Here is an 8706-nt window from a genome sequence, read left to right as displayed (position 1 = left end):
GCCACGGAGAAGGAGTCGGACCCCTTGGGCAGGGGAACCCGGAGTGCAGTCTTTTGCCCTGCCCGGCGTCCCTTTTTTACGTCCCCCCGCTCTTTATGAGCCCCTTCGTGTATTTAGAACCGGAAAGGCGTACTCGCACACCACCTCCTCCGCTTTTCGACTTCTTGGGGTCCTGAAGTTACCCAAAGGTGTATGTCTTACCTCGACGACCGAGAATTATTGTGGTTACGTTTGTTTTCCTGAGGGAGGATGGATGGAGAGATGCTATCCAGATTTCAGAGTCATTTTTTAAGGCGTTCACCAAAACTCCAAGAGGGGGACGACAAGAGACAGCAGTTTAGAATCAGGCAAAACTGGATTGCAAAATTTGTGGGCCGAGCGGTATGAGTACAGGTGAAAACAACTAAAGCTTTCCTTTTTTTTAACAAGTCGCTTAAAAATTAATTACGCAGACACCCGATATTTCAATCAGCCATAGAATATGAGAAGTGATTTAAACAATTGTAAGCGAAAACCAATCTTTTATTAGAGAGTAATGTTGATGAAACTAGGACTATTTTTAATTTTTAGAATTCGTGCCCTGGGTTCCAATGCCGGTATTGCTACGTACGGGGTGGGCAAAAGTAGGTTTACAGATGTGAGTACGTGAAAAGTTAATAAAACATTACCTGCATGTCTTTCCTTACTAACAACTGTAAACCTACTTTTGCCAGCCGCCCTTTATTAACCTCTGTGCCACACTTGGGTCAGTGTGAGAGTTAAATACCACCTAGTAGATGTTACTATTATTACCATCATTGTCATTTAGATGTCCACTAAACTGACTTTGTCAATGTGATCAAATAAGGAAGAATAGCTTCATGGTTAGAGGAATAAAATTATAAAACCTCTGTGCTTGAAGTCCTAACAAAGGACTGGGCTGGTAAATAAATGTGGTCATTTAACCATGTGATTCATTGTAATGGTGAGAATTGCATTCATCAAGGAAGTTAGACCACATGGAGCTTTTAACAGTTGCCTAATTGAAGTCTCCCTATTTAATCCATATTTTTTTAAATTTGGTATAAGGGGAAAAAATTGACAGTTTTAAATATATGTACTTATTGATTTTTAGAGAGAAAGGAAGGGAGAGAGAAAAAAAAATCGATGTGAGAGAGAAACGTGGATCCGTTGACTCCAATACCCGTCCCTACCCGGGATCAACCAGAAACTTAGGTATGTGCCCTGTCTGGGAATCAGCCCATGATCTTTCAGTTTAAGGGAGGACTCGACAAGCAACTGAGCCACATCATTGGTCAGGATGACTTTTGACAGCTTTAAACATCATTCTTCTTTAATCATTAGTGATTTTTTAACTTATAGCAGTAAAATTGCCTGAAGTAAATTTCATTGAATTTGAAATAAATCTTTAATTACTTGTTTTTCAGATAATTTGAAAATTATTTATAATATCTCATTGGTCAGAACATCTTTTAAAAATATATAATCAGTAGATTATTACATTTTTAACTAATTAATTTGAAATTTATCAAAATAAAAAATACCTGATAAGTCAGTATAAGTTCATCTTAATTTGAATTGAAAAATGTCAGTAAGATACAGAACCTAAATGCTCAATAAGATAAAACTTAATTGGCAATGCAGAAATGTTGAATTCAATAAAATACATTTTTCATTTGACTGAGAACTGAGTTAAGGAAAAACTAGTTAAGTGTTCCAAAATAACTGTGAACACCCCATATGATGGCTTTGGTGTGTTATCAACAGTGACATGGCTTTAATTTTGGTGTTGTCTCCATGTGAAACCTAGGGTAGTTAGTACTTTTACTTTGAGTGTTTTTAAGTTTACTTAAGTTTACTTAATTGCAAGCTTTTGCTTAATGATTTTCTACACAGTTCATTTACTATGGTCCTCATGAAGGCACACTGTTATCTGGAGAGCAACAACTTGAAAAATATTTTTTCATTATAGGCTTTTTTTTGGTATAGGATGGCGTGGCATGGTGTGGTACAAGACTGTGCATGGGCTTTGGACCCCTAATTGTTCAGATTTTGGGGTTTTTTTTCCCTACTTAGTTCAAATCTGACCTCTAATGTTCTCTGTGATGTTAAGGAAGTTACTTGACAACTTTGATTTTCTTATCTATAAATAGAGATGATAAGATCTACCTGAGAGTCGTCGTGAGGATTACCTGAAATAATTTGTGAAGTTTTCAAAGAGCAAAGAGATAAAAAGAGGTGTGTATATACAGGGTAAGAAATGGGTAGAAACCAAGATTACAGGGAAATTTATAGGGAGCACAAACCTTACATAAAAGATACTGAACACTAGTCTTAAATTTTTTTCACTGAAAAATAGGTTATTATTTCTATATAAATTTGCATACATTTAAAATTTTGGTGTTGATTTGGAATGCTATAACTTTCAAAATCTATCCTTAAAAAATAAATGGCTCTATAAAATATTTGTGAACTAGTAGTCTTGATTTAATTTTGAAACCACTGATTCATATCCATTTTGTATTCATCATAAAAGATAACCTACCCTAAAAGATGTCATTTACCTACCTCGAAAGATGAAAGACATTTTATTTTCTAAAGTACTTTTGAGCAAGATTTTTTTTTGATACAGTTAATAAGACCTGATACTGATTTCAAGATCCTTTAAATCTTGAGATACTAATCAAGGTACATAGAATTAAGAAAAACTCCTAGACTTAACCTCAGGTGGCTTTATTCTTTAGATCTTCTGTCTGGGGATTTATTTTCAGAATATTGGCTTTAATGGATAAATTTTACTACACAAACGTCTGTAGGTAGAAAATTAAATAATCAGATGTTAAGATGGGTCTTTAGAAATTGCAGCTGAGAATTGCCTCAAAATTTTTGAGCAAATAGAAATGCTGTTGAATAAAATCAAAACAGCAGTAACCCAAGCATGGCCCAGGGAGATATGAGTGACTACAACCTGAATAATCTCTTCTCCTCTGCCATGTATTAAATATGGATAAATAATAAAAAGGGCTTTTTTTCCTATAAATAAAAATAAGTTTCTAATTTAACACTTTTTCCCTAATCTTTGCTTTCACTATAGGTAAAATCCAGGTTTTAAATGTTACATGAAACATTCTAGAATGCAATTTGCCAGCAAAATTTAATGCCTTAGCATGTGTTTTGAAGTCCAGTCATTAACTGTCCAGGGGCATCCAACTTGCAGCCCTTGAGCTGCATACTGCCCAGGATGGCTATGAATGTGGCGAACAGAAAATCATAAATTTACTTAAAATTATGAGGTTTTTTTGTGTAATTATGTGTCACAATGTATTTAATGTGAAGCATAAGACAGCTCTTCTCCCATTCTATTGCAAAGACACCAAAACTTTAGACACCCCTGGTAGACCATATATTTAATAGTTTCTCCTTTCTGGTTTCTTATCCAACCCCAACACTACTTGCTTAAGAAATAAGCTTGTCAAATCAATTCCAGGATTTTATAGGGGGTGGGGTTGGGGAGGAGGCCTTTATTCTGAAGCTTCCAAAAGATGCTCTATTAGTAAATGTTTTCATTGCGGGAAAAAATGTAATTCACTGCAGAGGTCTTTGCTTCAGTAGTTCTAGAATGTGAGAATCGAAACAAAAAAAACCTTAGTCCAAATGTTTAACTTTAGATAAGAAAGGAGGTTAAGTCACCTACTGCAAGACAAGGGCAGTTATCTGTAAAGTCAGTTCTAGTCTTTAGTTCCCTCAATTGAGTCAGCTGATGGTTCCATGATACCAGGCTCGTAATGGCTATTTTGTAGTAAAACCTGCATAACAAAATCTAGTATTTTTCTTTATCTGTAGGAACATAAAATATACATTGGATGTCTTGTCATTACAGAAAAATATGCTGCTATGAAGACATAATTATAGCTTTCACACAATGAAGCTACTACTATCATGATTTTAGTATTGCAGAAAGGAAGAACTTCAGTGGACAAAAGGGCATTTTGGGGGGCAGTAGAATGCTTAAGGTCTGGAATATAAACTTGAGCTACTGCCTGAAGGTAATAATTTTATTTTTAATTGAAAACAATAGCTGTATAAAAGTTAATTATTGTCCATTACAAATTAAGGTAAAAGTCAAGTTACACTTTGTATGTAATATTTTGTTCTGTTTTTGGCTGCCTGTTGGAAAAAAATATTATAACTAGTTATTTAATATTAATATCTTATTCTTTAAAAAATACTCTGACATAGTAAAAGGCAATTCAAATTGGTAGAAGGATTAGGGAAGGAGGGAGTAATTTTTTTCTGCATTCAAATTATTTTGTGAAAGGGTGTCTGTATCTTAAACATATACTTTTAATCTCCAGTTCAGCAATGGGTTAGGTCAATCGGTATCGAAACCCACCTGTGTATATAGGAACTACTTTAAGTAGTACTTTCCAGGTATAATCACAAAAGTGTGGGTATACTATGTTTACCCACAGTATCGTAGTACATACTGAAAGAAAAGTTTTGAATTTTGAGTTTCCAAAAGACTTTAGAAAAATAAGTTACCTTTCTTCCATTGACAAAATTTCTAGTCTGGGCAAAGCCCTGAGGAAAGTGGTTTCTGCTTGGCACTCTTCCCCGTGTTAACGTTCTCCCCGCCCCTTTGTTAGTGCACATTCTGGGGCTTTCACCTTGCCCAGGTCTGCACTGCAGCATCCAGCTCAGTCAGGCCTGCTCAGTGCCTTTTCAGTGCTCTGAGCCGCCGCTCTACTTGCTTTCTCACCTGTAAATTAAACTTTTCTGGATACTGTTTTTAACCTATTTTAAAGGAAGAGCGGTATCCTTGTGTAAGTCACACACAAAAATAAAGTATTTATACATATTTTCTTTATTGCATATGTACTACCTTTATCTAATTCAAAAATATTATTTCCCCCAAATAAAACATTGTACCCAGCTGACAGTGACTCCCTGTTCTCTTCCTCCCAAGCCCTTGACATTCACCAGTCTGCTTTCTGTCTGTATGGATTTACCCGTTCTGTATGTTTTCTATAAATGGAACCATGTAATGTGTCACTTTTTTGTCTGGCTTCTATCACTTAGCCTAAGGCTTTTGAGGTTCATCTGTGTTGTAGCTTCTATCAATATTTCTTCCCCTTCTATGGCTGAATACTATTCCTTTATATGGATATACCACATATTGTATATTCACTCATAAACTGATGAACGTTAGGGTTGTTTCCACTTAGGCCATTATGAATAGTGCTGCTATGAACATTTGTGTACAGGTTTATATTTGAACACGTTTTCAATTTTGGGGAGTACATACCTAGAGTGGAATTGCTTTCATATGGTAATTAGGTTTTCCTCTTAAGGAACTGCCAAAATGTTCACAGCACCTGCAGCATTTTACATACCCAGCAGTATGATGCATGAGGATTCCCTTTCTCCACATGCTTGCAATCCCTTACTTTCTTTTTTTTTTTTCAAATATAACCATCCTAGTGAGTATGAACTTAATCTCATTGTTGTTTTGATTTGCATTTTGCTAATGACTAATGATCTTCAGCATCTTTTTATGTGTTTGTTGCCATTCCATTTGTATGTCTTCTTTGGAGAAATGTCTATTCAACTCCTTTGCCCTTTTTTAAAAAAAATATATTTTATTGATTATGATATTAAAGTTGTCCCATTACCCCCCTTCATTTCCCTCCACCCTGCACACCCTCTCCCACCCACATTCCCCCCTTTTGGTTCATGTCCATGTGTCATAAATTCTTTAGCTTCTACATTTCCCATACTATTCTTGCCCTCCCCCTGTCTATTTTCTACCTACCATCTATGCTACTTATTCTCCATACCTTTTCCTCCTCTCTCCTCCCACTCCCCTGTTGCTAACCCTCCATGTGATCTCCATTTCTGTAGGTCTGTTCCTGTTCTAGTTGTTTGCTTAGTTTCTTTTTGTTTTTGTTTTAGGTGTGGTTGTTAATAATTGTGAGTTTGCTGTCATTCTATTATACATGTTTTTTTATCTTCTTTTTCTTAGATAAGCCCCTTTAACATTTCATAAAATAAGGGCTTGGTGATGATGAACTCCTTTAACTTGACCTTATCTGAGAAGCACTTTATCTGCCCTTCCATTCTAAATGAGAGCTTTGCTGGATAGAGCAATCTGGGATGTAGGTCCTTGTCTTTCATGACTTGAAATACTTCTTTCCAGCCCCTTCTTGCCTGCAAGGTCTCTTGAGAAATCAGCTGACAGTCTGATGGGAACTCCTTTGTAGGTTACTGTCTCCTTATCTCTTGCTGCTTAGGATTCTCTCCTTCATTTTTACCTTGGCTAATGTAACTATGATGTGCCTTGGTGTGTTTCTTCTTGGGTCCAATTTCTTTGGGACTCTCTGAGCTTCCTGGACTTTCTGGAAGTCTATTTCCTTTGCCAGAATGGGGAAGTTCTCCTCCATTATTTGTTCAAATAACTTTTCCACTTGTTGCTCTTCCTCTTCTCCTTCTGGGACCCCTATAATTAGGATGTTGGAACGTTTAAAGATGTCCTGGAGATTCCTAAGCTTCTGCTCATTTTTTTTAATTCTCATTTCTCCATTTTTTTTCTGTTTGCTTGTTTCTTCCTTCTGGTCCACACTGTTGTTTTGAGACCCAGTTTCCTTACCATCACTATTGGTTCCCTGTGCATTTTCCTTCATTTCTCTTATTGTAGCCTGCATTTGTTCATCTAATTTGCGACCAAAATTAACCAATTCTATGAGCATCTTGATCACCAGTGCTTTGAACTGTGCATCTGATAGGTTGGTTATCTCTTGGTCACTTAAAAGTACTGGCTGCAGAACTTCCATACTTTCATTCTGTTTGAGCCATCTTCCCCCCGCCCCCCTTTGGTCTAGTTGCGCCTGTTACATATGAGGGGCGGAGTCTCAGGTGTTCACCAAGGCGGGGCACCCCAGTCACTGGGTTGTGACGTTGAATGTGGGGCGAGATCCGAGAGGGAACAATGGCACTTGCTCCACTCTGTCGGACCTCAGTCCCTTCCGCCATTTCCCCTGAGCAAACTGGGCCCCTCTGGTGCCAATTCCCATGTGGGTGGGCTTGTGCACCCTGTGAGACTTTCCAAGGACCTCTCCTGTGAGCCTGGGAGTCTCTCCCTGTGCCTCAACCCCCCACAGGTGTTTTCAATCAATGTCCCCAGGCTCTATTTCCCAGCGCTGGGATCCTGGGTTGCACGCAGTGCCTTGCTTCACAATTCCCGCCTCGCTGGGTCTGCTGGTTGCCACCCCTTGGCTGGGATCTGCCAGCTGCCGCTTGCATGCTCAGGGTACACCCGCTGCAGTCTTGCGTACCCCGGATGCCTTACACGCCCAGTCCCAACACTCTCTGCTCTCCCTGCCCAGCTGCCTGACTCTGCCACTCCTACCGGTCTTGGTGAACGGGTCTATTTTAACTTCTTTGTTGTCTAACTTCCATACAGTTCAATTTTCTGTCAGTCCTAGTTGTTATTCTGTTTCTAAATTGTTGTTGTTCCTGTCTTGGTTGTGTGAGGAGGCACAGTGTGTCTACCTATGCCTCTATCTTGGCCGGAAGTCCACCCTTTTTTTTTTTTAATACTCACCTAAGGACATGTTTCCATTGATTTGATTTGAGACAGAGGTGGGAGAGAGAGAAACATCAATGTGAGAAAGAAACATCAATTGGTTGCCTCTGGTATGCACCCCAAATGGGATCGAATCCGCAATCTAGGTATGTGCCCTGACCGGAATCAAACTGGTGACCTTTCTGTGCATGGAATAACGCTCCAACCAACTGAGCCACGTGGCCAGGGCTCTTTTCCCACTTTTTAATTAGATTGTTTTGGGTTATTATTTTGTGGTTGAATGGTAGGAGTTCTTTATATTTTAGACCCTTTTCAGGTATTTGATTTGCAAATACCTTCTCCCATCTGTGGCTTGTCATGGTGTCCGTTGCACAAATGTTTTTCTTCTTCTGATAATGTCCAATATGTCTACTTTTTCTTTTGGTACTTTCCCTTTTGGTGTCATATTTAAGGAATCATTGTCAAATCCAAAATCATAAAGACTTACTCTTATGTTTTCTTCTGAGAACCTTTTGGTTTTAGCTCCTACATTTAAGTCTTTGATCAATTTTTGGTTATTTTTCTGTATATAGTGTAAGGTAAGGGTCCGTCTTCATTCTTTTGTATGTGAATATTCAGTTGTCCCGGCACCACTTATTGCAAGACTGTTCATTCCTGATTGAATGATTTTGGCACCCCTGTTGAAAATTATTTCACCATAGATGTATGCGTTTATTTTTGGACTCTCAGTTCTATTCCGTTGATCTACATGTCTTGTCTTATTATCAATATTACATTGTTTTGAGTACTGTAGTTTTATAGTAAGTTTTGAAATTGGGAAGAGTCTACCAACATTATTCTTTTTGAGATTGTTTTGGCCATTTAGGTCCCTTACAATTCCATCTGAATCTTAGGGTTGGCTTTTCTATAACTGAAAGAAAATGCAATGGATTGCTTCGGGTAGTATTGCTATTTTAATAATTTTCATGTCTTCCAGTTCTGTGAGCACAGTATGTCTTTATATTCATTTAGGTCCTCTTTAATTTTTTTACTGCAATATTTTGTAATTTCAGCGTATAACTCTTATATCTCCTTGGTTAAAGTCACCAGTATTTTATTGTTGATGCTATTTTAAGTGGATTATT

At 37.7% G+C, this 8706-nt stretch overlaps 1 protein-coding gene across 1 annotated transcript in view; it reads left to right on the top strand.

Annotated features, from left to right (window-relative positions):
• The first annotated feature begins 280 nt into the window (after positions 1 to 280).
• CARF (calcium responsive transcription factor) overlaps positions 281 to 8706 on the top strand; it is a 49076-nt gene continuing 40650 nt past the window's right edge. Inside the window, exons 1-4 of the mRNA XM_045851245.1 lie at positions 281 to 393; positions 1115 to 1215; positions 2154 to 2238; positions 3881 to 4046. The gene's annotated coding sequence lies outside the window, so the exon portion shown is untranslated. The remainder of the gene's footprint in view (positions 394 to 1114; positions 1216 to 2153; positions 2239 to 3880; positions 4047 to 8706) is intronic.

This window comes from Phyllostomus hastatus, unplaced genomic scaffold (assembly GCF_019186645.2).
Source record: "Phyllostomus hastatus isolate PE091 unplaced genomic scaffold, TTU_PhHast_1.1 phas_contig_137, whole genome shotgun sequence".
Classification (NCBI taxonomy): domain Eukaryota; kingdom Metazoa; phylum Chordata; class Mammalia; order Chiroptera; family Phyllostomidae; genus Phyllostomus; species Phyllostomus hastatus.
This window is presented reverse-complemented; position numbering and strand designations above follow the sequence as displayed.